Below are 20838 nucleotides of genomic sequence, written 5' to 3'. Positions count from 1 at the left end.
CTGTCACACGCAAGACCGGGGTTCGATTCCCCATCGGGGGAGGTAGTTTCGTCAAGTTTAGCTTTATGTTCCTGCAACTATGACAGCAAAACCGGTCAGCCAACATGGCTGAACCTCCACCCTGTCTTGAAAGTGAGGCTGTTCACGTGTTTGGCCACAATGATAACCATGGCATTACGAAAAAAGGCACACTAACCTATTCTGTTGCCAGGGCCACCAAACCACTCAAATGACACCAATGCCAGTGTTTACGTGGGCAATGACGCTGACCACGGGTAGAACTTCACTAACCACTGCACTCCTCGTTAGTATAGTGGACAGTATCTCCGCCTGTCACGCGGAAGACCGGGGTTCGATTCCCCGATGGGGAGTTAGTTATTTGAAGTTAAGCTTTATGTTCCTGCAACTATGATAGCAAAACCGAAAAGCCAACATGGCTTAACTTCCACCCTGTCTTCAAAGTGAGGCTATTCACGTGTTTGGCCACAATGATAACCATGGCCTTACGAAAAAAGGCACACTCACCTTTTCTGTTGCCAGGGCCACCAAACCACTTAAATGACACCTTAGCCAGTGTTTACGTGGGCAATGACGCTGACCACGGGTAGAACTTCACTAACTTCTGCAGTCCTCGTTAGTATAGTGGACAGTATCTCCGCCAGTCACGCGGGCGACCGGAGTTCGATTCCCCGACGGGCAGGTAGTTTCGTAAAGTTAACCGTTATGTTCCTGCAACTATTATAGCAAAACCGGTCAGCCAACATGGCTGAACTTCCTCCCTGTCTTTAAAGTGAGGCTCTTTACGTGTTAGGCCACTATGATAACCATGGTATTACAAATAAAGGCACACTGACCTTTTCTGTTTCCAGGGCCGCCAAACCACTTAAATGACACCTTTGCCGGTGTTTACGTGGGTAATGACGCTGACCACGGGTAGAATTTCATTGTCTTACGCAGTCCTCGTTAGTATAGTGGACAGTATCTCCGCCTGTCACGCGGAAGACCGGGGTTCGATTCCCCGATGGGGAGTTAGTTATTTGAAGTTAAGCTTTATGTTCCTGCAACAATGATAGCAAAACTGAAAAGCCAACATGGCTGAACTTCCACCCTCTCTTGAAAGTGAGGCTATACTCGTGTTTGGCCACAATGATAACCATGGTATTACGAAAAAAGGCACACTCACCTTTTCTGTTGCCAGGGCCACCAAACAACTGAAATGACACCTTTGCCAGTGTTTACGTGGGTAATGACGCTGACCACGGGTAGAATTTCGTTAACTGACGCAGTCCTCGTTAGTATAGTGGACAGTATCTCCGCCTGTCACGCGGAAGACCGGGGTTCAATTCCCCGACGGGGAGGTAGTTTCGTGAAGTTAAGCTTTATGTTCCTGCAACTATTATAGCAAAACCGCTCAGCCAACATGGCTGAACTTCCACCCTGTCTTTAAAGTGAGGTTCTTCACATGTTAGGCCACTATGATAACCATGGTATTACAAATAAAGGCACACTGACCTTTTCTGTTTCCAGGGCCGCCAAACCACTTAAATGACACCTTAGCCAGTGTTTACGTGGGCAATGACGCTGACCACGGGTAGAACTTCACTAACTTCTGCAGTCCTCGTTAGTATAGTGGACAGTATCTCCACCTGTCACGCGGAAGACCGGGGTTCGATTCCCCGACGGGGAGTTTGTTTTTTTAAGTTAAGCTTTATGTTCCTGCAACTATGAGAGCAAAACCCAAAAGCCAACATGGCTGAACTTCCACCCTCTCTTGAAAGTGAGGCTATACTCGTGTTTGGCCACAATGATAATCATGGCATTACAAAAAAAGGCACACTAACCTTTTCTGTTGCCAGGGCCACCAAACCACTGAAATGACACCTTAGCCAGTGTTTACGTGGGCAATGACGCTGACCACGGGTAGAACTTCACTAACCACCGCAGTCTTCGTTAGTATAGTGGACAGTATCTACGCCTGTCACGCGCAAGACCGGGGTTCGATTCCCCGTCGGGGAGGTAGTTTCGTCAAGTTTAGCTTTATGTTCCTGCAACTATGACAGCAAAACCGCTCAGCCAACATGGCTGAACTTCCACCCTGTCTTGAAAGTGAGGCTCTTTACGTGTTAGGCCACTATGATAACCATGGTATTACAAAAAAAGGCACACTGACCTTTTCTGTTTCCAGGGCCGCCAAACCACTTAAATGACACCTTATCCAGTGTTTACGTGGGCAATGACGCTGACCACGGGAAGAATTTCGTTAACTGACGCAGTCCTCGTTAGTATAGTGGACAGTATCTCTGCCTATCACGCGGAAGACCGGGGTTCGATTCCCCGACGGGGAGGTCGTTTCGTGAAGTTAAGCTTTATGTTCCTGCAACTATGATAGCAAAACCGAAAAGCCAACATGGCTGAACTTCCACCCTGTCTTTAAAGTGAGGCTCTTTACGTGTTAGGCCACTATGATAACCATGGTATTACAAAAAAAGGCACACTGACCTATTCTGTTTCCAGGGCCGCCAAACCACTTAAATGACACCTTAGCCAGTGTTTACGTGGGCAATGACGCTGACCACGGGTAGAATTTCATTAACTGACGCAGTCCTCGTTAGTATAGTGGACAGTATCTACGCCTGTCACAAGCAAGACCGGGGTTCGATTCCCCATCGGGGGAGGTAGTTTCGTCAAGTTTAGCTTTATGTTCCTGCAACTATGACAGCAAAACCGGTCAGCCAACATGGCTGAACCTCCACCCTGTCTTGAAAGTGAGGCTGTTCACGTGTTTGGCCACAATGATAACCATGGCATTACGAAAAAAGGCACACTAACCTATTCTGTTGCCAGGGCCACCAAACCACTGAAATGACACCAATGCCAGTGTTTACGTGGGCAATGACGCTGACCACGGGTAGAACTTCACTAACCACTGCACTCCTCGTTAGTATAGTGGACAGTATCTCCGCCTGTCACGCGGAAGACCGGGGTTCGATTCCCCGATGGGGAGTTAGTTATTTGAAGTTAAGCTTTATGTTCCTGCAACTATGATAGCAAAACCGAAAAGCCAACATGGCTTAACTTCCACCCTGTCTTCAAAGTGAGGCTATTCACGTGTTTGGCCACAATGATAACCATGGCCTTACGAAAAAAGGCACACTCACCTTTTCTGTTGCCAGGGCCACCAAACCACTTAAATGACACCTTAGCCAGTGTTTACGTGGGCAATGACGCTGACCACGGGTAGAACTTCACTAACTTCTGCAGTCCTCGTTAGTATAGTGGACAGTATCTCCGCCAGTCACGCGGACGACCGGAGTTCGATTCCCCGACGGGCAGGTAGTTTCGTAAAGTTAACCGTTATGTTCCTGCAACTATTATAGCAAAACCGGTCAGCCAACATGGCTGAACTTCCTCCCTGTCTTTAAAGTGAGGCTCTTTACGTGTTAGGCCACTATGATAACCATGGTATTACAAATAAAGGCACACTCACCTTTTCTGTTTCCAGGGCCGCCAAACCACTTAAATGACACCTTAGCCAGTTTTTACGTGGGCAATGACGCTGACCACGGGTAGAACTTCACTAACTTCTGCAGTCCTCGTTAGTATAGTGGACAGTATCTCCACCTGTCACGCGGAAGACCGGGGTTCGATTCCCCGACGGGGAGGTAGTTTCGTGAAGTTAAGCTTTATGTTCCTGCAACTATTATAGCAAAACCGCTCAGCCAACATGGCTGAACTTCCACCCTGTCTTTAAAGTGAGGTTCTTCACATGTTAGGCCACTATGATAACCATGGTATTACAAATAAAGGCACACTGACCTTTTCTGTTTCCAGGGCCGCCAAACCACTTAAATGACACCTTAGCCAGTGTTTACGTGGGCAATGACGCTGACCACGGGTAGAACTTCACTAACTTCTGCAGTCCTCGTTAGTATAGTGGACAGTATCTCCACCTGTCACGCGGAAGACCGGGGTTCGATTCCCCGACGGGGAGTTTGTTTTTTTAAGTTAAGCTTTATGTTCCTGCAACTATGAGAGCAAAACCCAAAAGCCAACATGGCTGAACTTCCACCCTCTCTTGAAAGTGAGGCTATACTCGTGTTTGGCCACAATGATAATCATGGCATTACAAAAAAAGGCACACTAACCTTTTCTGTTGCCAGGGCCACCAAACCACTGAAATGACACCTTAGCCAGTGTTTACGTGGGCAATGACGCTGACCACGGGTAGAACTTCACTAACCACCGCAGTCTTCGTTAGTATAGTGGACAGTATCTACGCCTGTCACGCGCAAGACCGGGGTTCGATTCCCCGTCGGGGAGGTAGTTTCGTCAAGTTTAGCTTTATGTTCCTGCAACTATGACAGCAAAACCGCTCAGCCAACATGGCTGAACTTCCACCCTGTCTTGAAAGTGAGGCTGTTCACGTGTTAGGCCACAATGATAACCGTGGTATTACAAAAAAAGGCACACTAACCTATTCAGTTGCCAGGGCCACCAAACCACTGAAATGACACCTTTGCCAGTGTTTACGTGGGCAATGACGCTGACCACGGGTAGAATTTCTATGTCTTACGCAGTCCTCGTTAGTATAGTGGACAGTATCTCCGCCTGTCACGCGGAAGACCGGGGTTCGATTCCCCGACGGGGAGGTCGTTTCGTGAAGTTAAGCTTTATGTTCCTGCAACTATGATAGCAAAACCGCTCAGCCAACATGGCTGAACTTCCACCCTGTCTTTAAAGTGAGGCTCTTTACGTGTTAGGCCACTATGATAACCATGGCATTACGAAAAAAGGCACACTCACCTTTTCTGTTGCCAGGGCCACCAAACCACTGAAATGACACCTTTGCCAGTGTTTACGTGGGCAATGACGCTGACCACGGGTAGAACTTCACTAACTTCCGCAGTCCTCGTTAGTATAGTGGACAGTATCTCCGCCTGTCAGGCGGAAGACAGGGGTTCGATTCCCCGACGGGGAGGTAGTTTTGTGAAGTTAAGCTTTATGTTCCTGCAACTATGAGAGCAAACCGAGAAGCCAACATGGCTTAACTTCCACCCTGTCTTCAAAGTGAGGCTATTCACGTGTTTGGCCACTATGATAACCATGGTATTACAAAAAAAGGCACACTGACCCTTTCTGTTGCCAGGGCCACCAAACCACTGAAATGACACCTTTTCCAGTTTACGTGGACAATGACGCTGACCACGGGTATAATTTCTTTGACTTACGCAGTCCTCGTTAGTATAGTGGATAGTATCTCCGCCTGTCACGCGGAAGACCGGGGTTCGATTCCCCGACGGGGAGGTAGTTTTGTGAAGTTAAGCTTTATGTTCCTGCAACTATGAGAGCAAACCGAAAAGCCAACATGGCTTAACTTCCACCCTGTCTTCAAAGTGAGGCTATTCACGTGTTTGGCCACTATGATAACCATGGTATTACAAAAAAAGGCACACTGACCCTTTCTGTTTCCAGGGCCGCCAAACCACTTAAATGACACCTTAGCCAGTGTTTACGTGGGCAATGACGCTGACCACGGGTAGAACTTCACTAACCACCGCAGTCCTCGTTAGTATAGTGGACAGTATCTCCGCCTGTCACGCGGAAGACCGGGGTTCGATTCCCCGATGGGGAGTTAGTTATTTGAAGTTAAGCTTTATGTTCCTGCAACTATGACAGCAAAACCGGTCAGCCAACATGGCTGAACCTCCACCCTGTCTTGAAAGTGAGGCTGTTCACGTGTTTGGCCACAATGATAACCATGGCATTACGAAAAAAGGCACACTAACCTATTCTGTTGCCAGGGCCACCAAACCACTGAAATGACACCAATGCCAGTGTTTACGTGGGCAATGACGCTGACCACGGGTAGAACTTCACTAACCACCGCACTCCTCGTTAGTATAGTGGACAGTATCTCCGCCTGTCACGCGGAAGACCGGGGTTCGATTCCCCGATGGGGAGTTAGTTATTTGAAGTTAAGCTTTATGTTCCTGCAACTATGATAGCAAAACCGAAAAGCCAACATGGCTTAACTTCCACCCTGTCTTCAAAGTGAGGCTATTCACGTGTTTGGCCACAATGATAACCATGGCCTTACGAAAAAAGGCACACTAACCTTTTCTGTTGCCAGGGCCACCAAACCACTGAAATGACACCTTTGCCAGTTTACGTGGACAATGACGCTGACCACGGGTAGAATTTCTTTGACTTACGCAGTCCTCGTTAGTATAGTGGACAGTATCTCCGCCTGTCACGCGGAAGACCGGGGTTCAATTCCCCGACGGGGAGGTAGTTTCGTGAAGTTAAGCTTTATGTTCCTGCAACTATGATAGCAAAACCGCTCAGCCAACATGGCTGAACTTCCACCCTGTCTTTAAAGTGAGGCTCTTCACGTGTTAGGCCACTATGATAACCATGGTATCACAAAAAAAGGCACACTAACCTATTCTGTTGCCAGGGCCACCAAACCACTGAAATGACACCAATGCCAGTGTTTACGTGGGCAATGACGCTGACCACGTGTAGAACTTCACTAACATCCACAGTCCTCGTTAGTCTAGTGGATAGTATCTCCGCCTGTCACGCGGAAGACCGGGGTTCGATTCCCCGACTGGGAGGTAGTTTCGTGAAGTTAAGCTTTATGTTCCTGCAACTATTATAGCAAAACCGCTCAGCCAACATGGCTGAACTTCCACCCTGTCTTTAAAGTGAGGCTCTTTACGTGTTAGGCCACTATGATAACCATGGCATTACGAAAAAAGGCACACTCACCTTTTCTGTTGCCAGGGCCACCAAACCACTGAAATGACACCTTTGCCAGTGTTTACGTGGGCAATGACGCTGACCACGGGTAGAACTTCACTAACTTCCGCAGTCCTCGTTAGTATAGTGGACAGTATCTCCGCCTGTCACGCGGAAGATCGGGGTTCGATTCCCCGACGGGGAGGGGTAGTTTTGTGAAGTTAAGCTTTATGTTCCTGCAACTATGAGAGCAAACCGAGAAGCCAACATGGCTTAACTTCTACCCTGTCTTCAAAGTGAGGCTATTCACGTGTTTGGCCACAATGATAACCATGGCCTTACGAAAAAAGGCACACTCACCTTTTCTGTTGCCAGGGCCACCAAACCACTGAAATGACACCTTTACCAGTTTACGTGGACAATGACGCTGACCACGGGTAGAATTTCTTTGACTTACGCAGTCCTCGTTAGTATAGTGGACAGTATCTCCGCCTGTCACGCGGAAGACCGGGGTTCGATTCCCCGACGGGGAGGTAGTTTTGTGAAGTTAAGCTTTATGTTCCTGCAACTATGAGAGCAAACCGAGAAGCCAACATGGCTTAACTTCCACCCTGTCTTCAAAGTGAGGCTATTCACGTGTTTGGCCACTATGATAACCATGGTATTACAAAAAAAGGCACACTGACCTTTTCTGTTTCCAGGGCCGCCAAACCACTTAAATGACACCTTAGCCAGTGTTTACGTGGGCAATGACGCTGACCACGGGTAGAACTTCACTAACCACCGCAGTCCTCGTTAGTATAGTGGACAGTATCTCCGCCTGTCACGCGGAAGACCGGGGTTCGATTCCCTGATGGGGAGTTAGTTATTTGAAGTTAAGCTTTATGTTCCTGCAACGATGACAGCAAAACCGAAAAGCCAACATGGCTGAACTTCCACCCTCTCTTGAAAGTGAGGCTATACTCGTGTTTGGCCACAATGATAATCATGGCATTACGAAAAAAGGCACACTAATCTTTTCTGTTGCCAGGGCCACCAAACCACTGAAATGACACCTTAGCCAGTGTTTACGTGGGCAATGACGCTGACCACGGGTAGAATTTCGTTAACTGACGCAGTCCTCGTTAGTATAGTGGACAGTATCTCCGCCTGTCACGCGGAAGACCGGGGTTTGATTCCCCGACGGGGAGGTCGTTTCGTGAAGTTAAGCTTTATGTTCCTGCAACTATGATAGCAAAACCGCTCAGCCAACATGGCTGAACTTCCACCCTGTCTTTAAAGTGAGGCTCTTTACGTGTTAGGCCACTATGATAACCATGGTATTACAAAAAAAGGCACACTGACCTTTTCTGTTTCCAGGGCCGCCAAACCACTTAAATGACACCTTAGCCAGTGTTTACGTGGGCAATGACGCTGACCACGGGTAGAATTTCGTTAACTGACGCAGTCCTCGTTAGTATAGTGGACAGTATCTACGCCTGTCACACGCAAGACCGGGGTTCGATTCCCCGTCGGGGGAGGTAGTTTCGTCAAGTTTAGCTTTATGTTCCTGCAACTATGACAGCAAAACCGGTCAGCCAACATGGCTGAACCTCCACCCTGTCTTGAAAGTGAGGCTGTTCACGTGTTTGGCCACAATGATAACCATGGCATTACGAAAAAAGGCACACTAACCTATTCTGTTGCCAGGGCCACCAAACCACTGAAATGACACCAATGCCGGTGTTTACGTGGGCAATGACGCTGACCACGGGTAGAACTTCACTAAACACCGCACTCCTCGTTAGTATAGTGGACAGTATCTCCGCCTGTCACGCGGAAGACCGGGGTTCGATTCCCCGATGGGGAGTTAGTTATTTGAAGTTAAGCTTTATGTTCCTGCAACTATGATAGCAAAACCGAAAAGCCAACATGGCTTAACTTCCACCCTGTCTTCAAAGTGAGGCTATTCACGTGTTTGGCCACAATGATAACCATGGCCTTACGAAAAAAGGCACACTAACCTTTTCTGTTGCCAGGGCCACCAAACCACTGAAATGACACCTTTGCCAGTTTACGTGGACAATGACGCTGACCACGGGTAGAATTTCTTTGACTTACGCAGTCCTCGTTAGTATAGTGGACAGTATCTCCGCCTGTCACGCGGAAGACCGGGGTTCAATTCCCCGACGGGGAGGTACTTTCGTGAAGTTAAGCTTTATGTTCCTGCAACTATGATAGCAAAACCGCTCAGCCAACATGGCTGAACTTCCACCCTGTCTTTAAAGTGAGGCTCTTCACGTGTTAGGCCACTATGATAACCATGGTATTACAAAAAAAGGCACACTAACCTATTCTGTTGCCAGGGCCACCAAACCACTGAAATGACACCAATGCCAGTGTTTACGTGGGCAATGACGCTGACCACGTGTAGAACTTCACTAACTTCCACAGTCCTCGTTAGTATAGAGGATAGTATCTCCGCCTGTCACGCGGAAGACCGGGGTTCGATTCCCCGACGGGGAGGTAGTTTCGTGAAGTTAAGCTTTATGTTCCTGCAACTATTATAGCAAAACCGCTCAGCCAACATGGCTGAACTTCCACCCTGTCTTTAAAGTGAGGTTCTTCACGTGTTAGGCCACTATGATAACCATGGTATTACAAATAAAGGCACACTGACCTTTTCTGTTTCCAGGGCCGCCAAACCACTTAAATGACACCTTAGCCAGTGTTTACGTGGGCAATGACGCTGACCACGGGTAGAACTTCACTGACTTCTGCAGTCCTCGTTAGTATAGTGGACAGTATCTCCGCCTGTCCCGCGGAAGACCGGGGTTCGATTCCCCGATGGGGAGTTTGTTTTTTTAAGTTAAGCTTTATGTTCCTGCAACTATGAGAGCAAAACCCAAAAGCCAACATGGCTGAACTTCCACCCTCTCTAGAAAGTGAGGCTATACTCGTGTTTGGCCACAATGATAATCATGGCATTACAAAAAAAGGCACACTAACCTTTTCTGTTGCCAGGGCCACCAAACCACTGAAATGACACCTTAGCCAGTGTTTACGTGGGCAATGACGCTGACCAGGGGTAGAACTTCACTAACCACCGCAGTCTTCGTTAGTATAGTGGACAGTATCTACGCCTGTCACGCGCAAGACCGGGGTTCGATTCCCCGTCGGGGAGGTAGTTTCGTCAAGTTTAGCTTTATGTTCCTGCAACTATGACAGCAAAACCGCTCAGCCAACATGGCTGAACTTCCACCCTGTCTTGAAAGTGAGGCTGTTCACGTGTTAGGCCACAATGATAACCATGGTATTACAAAAAAGGCACACTAACCTATTCAGTTGCCAGGGCCACCAAACCACTGAAATTACACCCATGCCAGTTTACGTGGGCAATGACGCTGACCACGGGTAGAATTTCTATGTCTTACGCAGTCCTCGTTAGTATAGTGGACAGTATCTCCGCCTGTCACGCAGAAGACCGGGGTTCGATTCCCCGACGGGGAGGAATTTTTGTGAAGTTAAGCTTTATGTTCCTGCAACTATGACAGCAAAACCGCTCAGCCAACATGGCTGAACTTCCACCCTGTCTTGAAAGTGAGGCTCTTTACGTGTTAGGCCACTATGATAACCATGGCATTACGAAAAAAGGCACACTCACCTTTTCTGTTGCCAGGGCCACCAAACCACTGAAATGACACCTTTGCCAGTGTTTACGTGGGTAATGACGCTGACCACGGGTAGAACTTCACTAACTTCCGCAGTCCTCGTTAGTATACTGGACAGTATCTCCGCCTGTCAGGCGGAAGACAGGGGTTCGATTCCCCGACGGGGAGGTAGTTTTGTGAAGTTAAGCTTTATGTTCCTGCAACTATGAGAGCAAACCGAGAAGCCAACATGGCTTAACTTCCACCCTGTCTTCAAAGTGAGGCTATTCACGTGTTTGGCCACAATGATAACCATGGCCTTACGAAAAAAGGCACACTCACCTTTTCTATTGCCAGGGCCACCAAACCACTGAAATGACACCTTTACCAGTTTACGTGGACAATGACGCTGACCACGGGTAGAATTTCTTTGACTTACGCAGTCCTCGTTAGTATAGTGGACAGTATCTCCGCCTGTCACGCGGAAGACCGGGGTTCGATTCCCCGACGGGGAGGTAGTTTTGTGAAGTTAAGCTTTATGTTCCTGCAACTATGAGAGCAAACCGAAAAGCCAACATGGCTTAACTTCCACCCTGTCTTCAAAGTGAGGCTATTCACGTGTTTGGCCACTATGATAACCATGGTATTACAAAAAAAGGCACACTGACCCTTTCTGTTTCCAGGGCCGCCAAACCACTTAAATGACACCTTAGCCAGTGTTTACGTGGGCAATGACGCTGACCACGGGTAGAACTTCACTAACCACCGCAGTCCTCGTTAGTATAGTGGACAGTATCTCCGCCTGTCACGCGGAAGACCGGGGTTCGATTCCCCGATGGGGAGTTAGTTATTTGAAGTTAAGCTTTATGTTCCTGCAACAATGATAGCAAAACTGAAAAGCCAACATGGCTGAACTTCCACCCTCTCTTGAAAGTGAGGCTATACTCGTGTTTGGCCACAATGATAATCATGGCATTACGAAAAAAGGCACACTAACCTTTTCTGTTGCCAGGGCCACCAAACCACTGAAATGACACCTTAGCCAGTGTTTACGTGGGCAATGACGCTGACCACGGGTAGAACTTCTCTAACCACCGCAGTCTTCGTTAGTATAGTGGACAGTATCTACGCCTGTCACGCGCAAGACCGGGGTTCGATTCCCCGATGGGGAGTTAGTTATTTGAAGTTAAGCTTTATGTTCCTGCAACTATGATAGCAAAACCGAAAAGCCAACATGGCTTAACTTCCACCCTCTCTTCAAAGTGAGGCTATTCACGTGTTTGGCCACAATGATAACCATGGCCTTACGAAAAAAGGCACACTAACCTTTTCTGTTGCCAGGGCCACCAAACCACTGAAATGACACCTTTGCCAGTTTACGTCAACAATGACGCTGACCACGGGTAGAATTTCTTTGACTTACGCAGTCCTCGTTAGTATAATGGACAGTATCTCCGCCTGTCACGCGGAAGACCGGGGTTCAATTCCCCGACGGGGAGGTAGTTTCGTGAAGTTAAGCTTTATGTTCCTGCAACTATGATAGCAAAACCGCTCAGCCAACATGGCTGAACTTCCACCCTGTCTTTAAAGTGAGGCTCTTCACGTGTTAGGCCACTATGATAACCATGTTATTACAAAAAAAGGCACACTAACCTATTCTGTTGCCAGGGCCACCAAACCACTGAAATGACACCAATGCCAGTGTTTACGTGGGCAATGACGCTGACCACGTGTAGAACTTCACTAACTTCCACAGTCCTCGTTAGTATAGAGGATAGTATCTCCGCCTGTCACGCGGAAGACCGGGGTTCGATTCCCCGACGGGGAGGTAGTTTCGTGAAGTTAAGCTTTATGTTCCTGCAACTATTATAGCAAAACCGCTCAGCCAACATGGCTGAACTTCCACCCTGTCTTTAAAGTGAGGTTCTTCACGTGTTAGGCCACTATGATAACCATGGTATTACAAATAAAGGCACACTGACCTTTTCTGTTTCCAGGGCCGCCAAACCACTTAAATAACACCTTAGCCAGTGTTTACGTGGGCAATGACGCTGACCACGGGTAGAACTTCACTAACTTCTGAAGTCCTCGTTAGTATAGTGGACAGTATCTCCGCCTGTCCTGCGGAAGACCGGGGTTCGATTCCCCGACGGGGAGTTTGTTTTTTTAAGTTAAGCTTTATGTTCCTGCAACTATGAGAGCAAAACCCAAAAGCCAACATGGCTGAACTTCCACCCTCTCTAGAAAGTGAGGCTATACTCGTGTTTGGCCACAATGATAATCATGGCATTACAAAAAAAGGCACACTAACCTTTTCTGTTGCCAGGGCCACCAAACCACTGAAATGACACCTTAGCCAGTGTTTACGTGGGCAATGACGCTGACCACGGGTAGAACTTCACTAACCACCGCAGTCTTCGTTAGTATAGTGGACAGTATCTACGCCTGTCACGCGCAAGACCGGGGTTCGATTCCCCGTCGGGGAGGTAGTTTCGTCAAGTTTAGCTTTATGTTCCTGCAACTATGACAGCAAAACCGCTCAGCCAACATGGCTGAACTTCCACCCTGTCTTGAAAGTGAGGCTGTTCACGTGTTAGGCCACAATGATAACCATGGTATTACAAAAAAGGCACACTAACCTATTCAGTTGCCAGGGCCACCAAACCACTGAAATTACACCCATGCCAGTTTACGTGGGCAATGACGCTGACCACGGGTAGAATTTCTATGTCTTACGCCGTCCTCGTTAGTATAGTGGACAGTATCTCCGCCTGTCACGCAGAAGACCGGGGTTCGATTCCCCGACGGGGAGGTCGTTTCGTGAAGTTAAGCTTTATGTTCCTGCAACTATGATAGCAAAACCGCTCAGCCAACATGGCTGACCTTCCACCCTGTCTTTAAAGTGAGGTTCTTTACGTGTTAGGCCACTATGATAACCATGGCATTACGAAAAAAGGCACACTCACCTTTTCTGTTGCCAGGGCCACCAAACCACTGAAATGACACCTTTGCCAGTGTTTACGTGGGTAATGACGCTGACCACGGGTAGAACTTCACTAACTTCCGCAGTCCTCGTTAGTATACTGGACAGTATCTCCGCCTGTCAGGCGGAAGACAGGGGTTCGATTCCCCGACGGGGAGGTAGTTTTGTGAAGTTAAGCTTTATGTTCCTGCAACTATGAGAGCAAACCGAGAAGCCAACATGGCTTAACTTCCACCCTGTCTTCAAAGTGAGGCTATTCACGTGTTTGGCCACAATGATAACCATGGCCTTACGAAAAAAGGCACACTCACCTTTTCTGTTGCCAGGGCCACCAAACCACTGAAATGACACCTTTACCAGTTTACGTGGACAATGACGCTGACCACGTGTAGAACTTCTCCAACTTCCACAGTCCTCGTTAGTATAGTGGATAGTATCTCCGCCTGTCACGCGGAAGACCGGGCTTCGATTCCCCGACGGGGAGGTAGTTTCGTGAAGTTAAGCTTTATGTTGCTGCAACTATGAGAGCAAACCGAAAAGCCAACATGGCTTAACTTCCACCCTGTCTTCAAAGTGAGGCTATTCACCTGTTTGGCCACAATGATAACCATGGCATTACGAAAAAAGGCACACTCACCTTTTCTGTTGCCAGGGCCACCAAACAACTGAAATGACACATTTGCCAGTGTTTACGTGGGTAATGACGCTGACCACGGGTAGAATTTCTATGTCTTACGCAGTCCTCGTTAGTATAGTGGACAGTATCTCCGCCTGTCAAGCGGAAGACCGGGGTTCGATTCCCCGTCGGGGAGGTAGTTTCGTCAAGTTTAGCTTTATGTTCCTGCAACTATGACAGCAAAACCGGTCAGCCAACATGGCTGAACTTCCTCCCTGTCTTGAAAGTGAGGCTGTTCACGTGTTAGGCCACAATGATAACCATGGCATTACGAAAAAAGGCACACTAACCAATTCAGTTGCCAGGGCCACCAAACCACTGAAATTACACCCATGCCAGTTTACGTGGGCAATGACGCTGACCACGGGTAGAACTTCATTATCCACTGCAGTCCTCGTTAGTATAGTGGACAGTATCTCCGCCTGTCACGCGGAAGACCGGGGTTCGATTGCCCGACGGGGAGGAAGTTATGTGAAGTTAAGCTTTATGTTCCTGCAACTATGAGAGCAAACCGAAAAGCCAACATGGCTTAACTTCCACCCTGTCTTCAAAGTGAGGCTATTCACGTGTTTGGCCACAATGATAACCATGGCATTACGAAAAAAGGCACACTCACCTTTTCTGTTGCCAGGGCCACCAAACAACTGAAATGACACCTTTGCCAGTGTTTACGTGGGTAATGACGCTGACCACGGGTAGAATTTCTATGTCTTACGCAGTCCTCGTTAGTATAGTGGACAGTATCTGCGCCTGTCACGCGGTAGACCGGGGTTCGATTCCCCGACGGGGAGGTCGTTTCGGGAAGTTAAGCTTTATGTTCCTGCAACTATGATAGCAAAACCGCTCAGCCAACATGGCTGAACTTCCACCCTGTCTTTAAAGTGAGGCTCTTTACGTGTTAGGCCACTATGATAACCATGGTATTACAAAAAAAGGCACACTGACCTTTTCTGTTTCCAGGGCCGCCAAACCTATTAAATGACACCTTAGCCAGTGTTTACGTGGGCAATGACGCTGACCACGGGTAGAATTTCGTTAACTGACGCAGTCCTCGTTAGTATAGTGGACAGTATCTCCGCCTGTCACGCGGAAGACCGGGGTTCGATTCCCCGACGGGGAGGTCGTTTCGTGAAGTTAAGCTTTATGTTCCTGCAACTATGACAGCAAAACCGCTCAGCCAACATGGCTGAACTTACACCCTGTCTTGAAAGTGAGGCTGTTCACGTGTTAGGCCACAATGATAACCATGGTATTACAAAAAAAGGCACACTAACCTATTCAGTTGCCAGGGCCACCAAACCACTGAAATTACACCCATGCCAGTTTACGTGGGCAATGACGCTGACCACGGGTAGAATTTCTATGTCTTACGCAGTCCTCGTTAGTATAGTGGACAGTATCTCCGCCTGTCACGCGGAAGACCGGTGTTCGATTCCCCGACGGGGAGGTCGTTTCGTGAAGTTAAGCTTTATGTTCCTGCAACTATGATAGCAAAACCGCTCAGCCAACATGGCTGAACTTCCACCCTGTCTTTAAAGTGAGGCTCTTAACGTGTTAGGCCACTATGATAACCATGGCATTACGAAAAAAGGCACACTCACCTTTTCTGTTGCCAGGGCCACCAAACCACTGAAATGACACCTTTGCCAGTGTTTACGTGGGCAATGACGCTGACCACGGGTAGAACTTCACTAACTTCCGCAGTCCTCGTTAGTATAGTGGACAGTATCTCCGCCTGTCACGCGGAAGACCGGGGTTCGATTCCCCGACGGGGAGGGGTAGTTTTGTGAAGTTAAGCTTTATGTTCCTGCAACTATGAGAGCAAACCGAGAAGCCAACATGGCTTAACTTCCACCCTGTCTTCAAAGTGAGGCTATTCACGTGTTTGGCCACAATGATAACCATGGCCTTACGAAAAAAGGCACACTCACCTTTTCTGTTGCCAGGGCCACCAAACCACTGAAATGACACCTTTACCAGTTTACGTGGACAATGACGCTGACCACGGGTAGAATTTCTTTGACTTACGCAGTCCTCGTTAGTATAGTGGACAGTATCTCCGCCTGTCACGCGGAAGACCGGGGTTCGATTCCCCGACGGGGAGCTAGTTTTGTGAAGTTAAGCTTTATGTTCCTGCAACTATGAGAGCAAACCGAAAAGCCAACATGGCTTAACTTCCACCCTGTCTTCAAAGTGAGGCTATTCACGTGTTTGGCCACTATGATAACCATGGTATTACAAAAAAAGGCACACTGACCCTTTCTGTTTCCAGGGCCGCCAAACCACTTAAATGACACCTTAGCCAGTGTTTACGTGGGCAATGACGCTGACCACGGGTAGAACTTCACTAACCACCGCAGTCCTCGTTAGTATAGTGGACAGTATCTCCGCCTGTCACGCGGAAGACCGGGGTTCGATTCCCCGACGGGGAGTTAGTTATTTGAAGTTAAGCTTTATGTTCCTGCAACGATGATAGCAAAACCGAAAAGCCAACATGGCTGAACTTCCACCCTCTCTTGAAAGTGAGGCTATACTCGTGTTTGGCCACAATGATAATCATGGCATTACGAAAAAAGGCACACTAACCTTTTCTGTTGCCAGGGCCACCAAACCACTGAAATGACACCTTAGCCAGTGTTTACGTGGGCAATGACGCTGACCACGGGTAGAACTTCACTAACCACCGCAGTCTTCGTTAGTATAGTGGACAGTATCTACGCCTGTCACGCGCAAGACCGGGGTTAGATTCCCCGTCGGGGGAGGTAGTTTTGTCAAGTTTAGCTTTATGTTCCTGCAACGATGACAGCAAAACCGGTCAGCCAACATGGCTGAACCTCCACCCTGTCTTGAAAGTGAGGCTGTTCACGTGTTTGGCCACAATGATAACCATGGCATTACGAAAAAAGGCACACTAACCTATTCTGTTGCCAGGGCCACCAAACCACTGAAATTACACCCATGCCAGTTTACGTGGGCAATGACGCTGACCACGGGTAGAACTTCACTAGCCACCGCACTCCTCGTTAGTATAGTGGACAGTATCTCCGCCTGTCACGCGGAAGACCGGGGTTCGATTCCCCGATGGGGAGTTAGTTATTTGAAGATAAGCTTTATGTTCCTGCAACTATGATAGCAAAACCGAAAAGCCAACATGGCTTAACTTCCACCCTGTCTTCAAAGTGAGGCTATTCACGTGTTTGGCCACAATGATAACCATGGCCTTACGAAAAAAGGCACACTAACCTTTTCTGTTGCCAGGGCCACCAAACCACTGAAATGACACCTTTGCCAGTTTACGTGGACAATGACGCTGACCACGGGTAGAATTTCTTTTACTTACGCAGTCCTCGTTAGTATAGTGGACAGTATCTCCGCCTGTCACGCGGAAGACCGGGGTTCAATTCCCCGACGGGGAGGTAGTTTCGTGAAGTTAAGCTTTATGTTCCTGCAACTATGATAGCAAAACCGCTCAGCCAACATGGCTGAACTTCCACCCTGTCTTTAAAGTGAGGCTCTTCACGTGTTAGGCCACTATGATAACCATGGTATCACAAAAAAAGGCACACTACCCTATTCTGTTGCCAGGGCCACCAAACCACTGAAATGACACCAATGCCAGTGTTTACGTGGGCAATGACGCTGACCACGTGTAGAACTTGATTAACTTCCACAGTCCTCGTTAGTATAGTGGATAGTATCTCCGCCTGTCACGCGGGAGACCGGGGTTCGATTCCCCGACGGGGAGGTAGTTTCGTGAAGTTAAGCTTTATGTTCCTGCAACTATTATAGCAAAACCGCTCAGCCAACATGGCTGAACTTCCACCCTGTCTTTAAAGTGAGGCTCTTTACGTGTTAGGCCACTATGATAACCAAGGCATTACGAAAAAAGGCACACTCACCTTTTCTGTTGCCAGGGCCACCAAACCACTGAAATGACACCTTTGCCAGTGTTTACGTGGGCAATGACGCTGACCACGGGTAGAACTTCACTAACTTCCGCAGTCCTCATTAGTATAGTGGACAGTATCTCCGCCTGTCACGCGGAAGACCGGGGTTCGATTCCCCGACGGGGAGGGGTAGTTTTGTGAAGTTAAGCTTTATGTTCCTGCAACTATGAGTGCAAACCGAGAAGCCAACATGGCTTAACTTCCACCCTGTCTTCAAAGTGAGGCTATTCACGTGTTTGGCCACAATGATAACCATGGCCTTACGAAAAAAGGCACACTCACCTTTTCTGTTGCCAGGGCCACCAAACCACTGAAATGACACCTTTACCAGTTTACGTGGACAATGACGCTGACCACGGGTAGAATTTCTTTGACTTACGCAGTCCTCGTTAGTATAGTGGACAGTATCTCCGCCTGTCACGCGGAAGACCGGGGTTCGATTCCCCGACGGGGAGGTAGTTTTGTGAAGTTAAGCTTTATGTTCCTGCAACTATGAGAGCAAACCGAAAAGCCAACATGGCTTAACTTCCACCCTGTCTTCAAAGTGAGGCTATTCACGTGTTTGGCCACTATGATAACCATGGTATTACAAAAAAAGGCACACTGACCCTTTCTGTTTCCAGGGCCGCCAAACCACTTAAATGACACCTTAGCCAGTGTTTACGTGGGCAATGACGCTGACCACGGGTAGAACTTCACTAACCACCGCAGTCCTCGTTAGTATAGTGGACAGTATCTCCGCCTGTCACGCGGAAGACCGGGGTTCGATTCCCCGATGGGGAGTTAGTTATTTGAAGTTAAGCTTTATGTTCCTGCAACGATGATAGCAAAACCGAAAAGCCAACATGGCTGAACTTCCACCCTCTCTTGAAAGTGAGGCTATACTCGTGTTTGGCCACAATGATAATCATGGCATTACGAAAAAAGGCACACTAACCTTTTCTGTTGCCAGGGCCACCAAACCACTGAAATGACACCTTAGCCAGTGTTTACGTGGGCAATGACGCTGACCACGGGTAGAACTTCACTAACCACCGCAGTCTTCGTTAGTATAGTGGACAGTATCTACGCCTGTCACGCGCAAGACCGGGGTTTGATTCCCCGTCGGGGAGGTAGTTTCGTCAAGTTTAGCTTTATGTTCCTGCAACTATGACAGCAAAACCGGTCAGCCAACATGGCTGAACTTCCACCCTCTCTTGAAAGTTAGGCTATTCACGTGTTTGGCCACAATGATAACCATGGCATTACGAAAAAAGGCACACTCACCTTTTCTGTTGCCAGGGCCACCAAACCAATGAAATGACACCTTTGCCAGTGTTTACGTGGGCAATGACGCTGACCACGGGTAGAACTTCACTAACTTCCGCAGTCCTCGTTAGTATAGTGGACAGTATCTCCGCCTGTCACGCGGAAGACCGGGGTTCGATTCCCCGACGGGGAGGTAGTTTTGTGAAGTTAAGCTTTATGTTCCTGCAACTATGAGAGCAAACCGAGAAGCCAACATGGCTTAACTTCCACCCTGTCTTCAAAGTGAGGCTATTCACGTGTTTGGCCACAATGATAACCATGGCCTTACGAAAAAAGGCACACTAACCTTTTCTGTTGCCAGGGCCACCAAACCACTGAAATGACACCTTTGCCAGTTTACGTGGACAATGACGCTGACCACGGGTAGAATTTCTTTCACTTACGCAGTCCTCGTTAGTATAGTGGACAGTATCTCCGCCTGTCACGCGGGAGACCGGGGTTCGATTCCCCGACGGGGAGGTAGTTTCGTGAAGTTAAGCTTTATGTTCCTGCAACTATGATAGCAAAACCGCTCAGCCAACATGGCTGAACTTCCACCCTGTCTTTAAAGTGAGGCTCTTCACGTGTTAGGCCACTATGATAACCATGGTATTACAAAAAAAGGCACACTGACCTTTTCTGTTTCCAGGGCCGCCAAACCACTTAAATGACACCTTAGCCAGTGTTTACGTGGGCAATGACGCTGACCACGGGTAGAACTTCACTAACCACCGAAGTCCTCGTTAGTATAGTGGACAGTATCTCCGCCTGTCACGCGGAAGACCGGGGTTCGATTCCCCGATGGGGAGTTAGGTATTTGAAATTAAGCTTTATATTCCTGCAACGATGATAGCAAAACCGAAAAGCCAACATGGCTGAACTTCCACCCTCTCTTGAAAGTGAGGCTATACTCGTGTTTGGCCACAATGATAATCATGGCATTACGAAAAAAGGCACACTAACCTTTTCTGTTGCCAGGGCCACCAAACCACTGAAATGACACCTTAGCCAGTGTTTACGTGGGCAATGACGCTGACCACGGGTAGAACTTCACTAACCACCGCAGTCCTCGTTAGTATAGTGGACAGTATCTACGCCTGTCACGCGCAAGACCGGTGTTCGATTCCCCGTCGGGGAGGTAGTTTCGTCAAGTTTAGCTTTATGTTCCTGCAACTATGACAGCAAAACCGGTCAGCCAACATGGCTGAACTTCCTCCCTGTCTTGAAAGTGAGGCTGTTCACGTGTTAGGCCACAATGATAACCATGGCATTACGAAAAAAGGCACACTAACCAATTCAGTTGCCAGGGCCCCCAAACCACTGAAATTACACCCATGCCAGTTTACGTGGGCAATGACGCTGACCACGGGTAGAACTTCATTATCCACTGCAGTCCTCGTTAGTATAGTGGACAGTATCTCCGCCTGTCACGCGGAAGACCGGGGTTCGATTGCCCGACGGGGAGGAAGTTATGTGAAGTTAAGCTTTATGTTACTGCAACTATGAGAGCAAACCGAAAAGCCAACATGGCTTAACTTCCACCCTGTCTTCAAAGTGAGGCTATTCACGTGTTTG

At 48.2% G+C, this 20838-nt stretch overlaps 1 protein-coding gene and 29 non-coding genes across 35 annotated transcripts in view; 29 read left to right on the top strand and 1 right to left on the bottom strand.

Moving 5' to 3' along the window:
• Positions 1-20838, bottom strand: part of cadpsa (Ca2+-dependent activator protein for secretion a) — a 200355-nt gene that overhangs the window by 49358 nt on the left and 130159 nt on the right. The window lies entirely within an intron of this gene.
• trnad-guc (transfer RNA aspartic acid (anticodon GUC)) lies at positions 300-371 on the top strand. The gene has a single exon. It is a non-coding gene; the product is annotated as a tRNA-Asp (tRNA).
• Positions 958-1029, top strand: trnad-guc (transfer RNA aspartic acid (anticodon GUC)). The gene has a single exon. It is a non-coding gene; the product is annotated as a tRNA-Asp (tRNA).
• Positions 1287-1358, top strand: trnad-guc (transfer RNA aspartic acid (anticodon GUC)). The gene has a single exon. It is a non-coding gene; the product is annotated as a tRNA-Asp (tRNA).
• trnad-auc (transfer RNA aspartic acid (anticodon AUC)) lies at positions 2274-2345 on the top strand. The gene has a single exon. It is a non-coding gene; the product is annotated as a tRNA-Asp (tRNA).
• Positions 2933-3004, top strand: trnad-guc (transfer RNA aspartic acid (anticodon GUC)). The gene has a single exon. It is a non-coding gene; the product is annotated as a tRNA-Asp (tRNA).
• Positions 4578-4649, top strand: trnad-guc (transfer RNA aspartic acid (anticodon GUC)). Its single transcript has one exon. It is a non-coding gene; the product is annotated as a tRNA-Asp (tRNA).
• Positions 5233-5304, top strand: trnad-guc (transfer RNA aspartic acid (anticodon GUC)). The gene has a single exon. It is a non-coding gene; the product is annotated as a tRNA-Asp (tRNA).
• trnad-guc (transfer RNA aspartic acid (anticodon GUC)) lies at positions 5561-5632 on the top strand. Its single transcript has one exon. It is a non-coding gene; the product is annotated as a tRNA-Asp (tRNA).
• trnad-guc (transfer RNA aspartic acid (anticodon GUC)) lies at positions 5890-5961 on the top strand. Its single transcript has one exon. It is a non-coding gene; the product is annotated as a tRNA-Asp (tRNA).
• Positions 6217-6288, top strand: trnad-guc (transfer RNA aspartic acid (anticodon GUC)). The gene has a single exon. It is a non-coding gene; the product is annotated as a tRNA-Asp (tRNA).
• trnad-guc (transfer RNA aspartic acid (anticodon GUC)) lies at positions 6875-6946 on the top strand. The gene has a single exon. It is a non-coding gene; the product is annotated as a tRNA-Asp (tRNA).
• On the top strand, positions 7203-7274 carry trnad-guc (transfer RNA aspartic acid (anticodon GUC)). Its single transcript has one exon. It is a non-coding gene; the product is annotated as a tRNA-Asp (tRNA).
• On the top strand, positions 8519-8590 carry trnad-guc (transfer RNA aspartic acid (anticodon GUC)). Its single transcript has one exon. It is a non-coding gene; the product is annotated as a tRNA-Asp (tRNA).
• trnad-guc (transfer RNA aspartic acid (anticodon GUC)) lies at positions 8846-8917 on the top strand. The gene has a single exon. It is a non-coding gene; the product is annotated as a tRNA-Asp (tRNA).
• Positions 10814-10885, top strand: trnad-guc (transfer RNA aspartic acid (anticodon GUC)). Its single transcript has one exon. It is a non-coding gene; the product is annotated as a tRNA-Asp (tRNA).
• On the top strand, positions 11142-11213 carry trnad-guc (transfer RNA aspartic acid (anticodon GUC)). Its single transcript has one exon. It is a non-coding gene; the product is annotated as a tRNA-Asp (tRNA).
• Positions 11798-11869, top strand: trnad-guc (transfer RNA aspartic acid (anticodon GUC)). Its single transcript has one exon. It is a non-coding gene; the product is annotated as a tRNA-Asp (tRNA).
• On the top strand, positions 15078-15149 carry trnad-guc (transfer RNA aspartic acid (anticodon GUC)). Its single transcript has one exon. It is a non-coding gene; the product is annotated as a tRNA-Asp (tRNA).
• trnad-guc (transfer RNA aspartic acid (anticodon GUC)) lies at positions 15734-15805 on the top strand. The gene has a single exon. It is a non-coding gene; the product is annotated as a tRNA-Asp (tRNA).
• On the top strand, positions 16062-16133 carry trnad-guc (transfer RNA aspartic acid (anticodon GUC)). Its single transcript has one exon. It is a non-coding gene; the product is annotated as a tRNA-Asp (tRNA).
• Positions 16390-16461, top strand: trnad-guc (transfer RNA aspartic acid (anticodon GUC)). Its single transcript has one exon. It is a non-coding gene; the product is annotated as a tRNA-Asp (tRNA).
• trnad-guc (transfer RNA aspartic acid (anticodon GUC)) lies at positions 17047-17118 on the top strand. The gene has a single exon. It is a non-coding gene; the product is annotated as a tRNA-Asp (tRNA).
• Positions 17374-17445, top strand: trnad-guc (transfer RNA aspartic acid (anticodon GUC)). Its single transcript has one exon. It is a non-coding gene; the product is annotated as a tRNA-Asp (tRNA).
• On the top strand, positions 17703-17774 carry trnad-guc (transfer RNA aspartic acid (anticodon GUC)). The gene has a single exon. It is a non-coding gene; the product is annotated as a tRNA-Asp (tRNA).
• Positions 18360-18431, top strand: trnad-guc (transfer RNA aspartic acid (anticodon GUC)). The gene has a single exon. It is a non-coding gene; the product is annotated as a tRNA-Asp (tRNA).
• trnad-guc (transfer RNA aspartic acid (anticodon GUC)) lies at positions 18688-18759 on the top strand. Its single transcript has one exon. It is a non-coding gene; the product is annotated as a tRNA-Asp (tRNA).
• On the top strand, positions 19346-19417 carry trnad-guc (transfer RNA aspartic acid (anticodon GUC)). Its single transcript has one exon. It is a non-coding gene; the product is annotated as a tRNA-Asp (tRNA).
• On the top strand, positions 19672-19743 carry trnad-guc (transfer RNA aspartic acid (anticodon GUC)). The gene has a single exon. It is a non-coding gene; the product is annotated as a tRNA-Asp (tRNA).
• trnad-guc (transfer RNA aspartic acid (anticodon GUC)) lies at positions 20001-20072 on the top strand. The gene has a single exon. It is a non-coding gene; the product is annotated as a tRNA-Asp (tRNA).

Source organism: Idiotropiscis lumnitzeri, chromosome 11, assembly GCF_059441095.1.
Source record: "Idiotropiscis lumnitzeri isolate Australia: NSW breed Sydney's pygmy pipehorse chromosome 11, RoL_Ilum_1.0, whole genome shotgun sequence".
Lineage (NCBI taxonomy): Eukaryota > Metazoa > Chordata > Actinopteri > Syngnathiformes > Syngnathidae > Idiotropiscis > Idiotropiscis lumnitzeri.
Note: the sequence above shows the minus strand (reverse complement) of the source record. Positions and strands in the feature narration are given on the sequence as shown.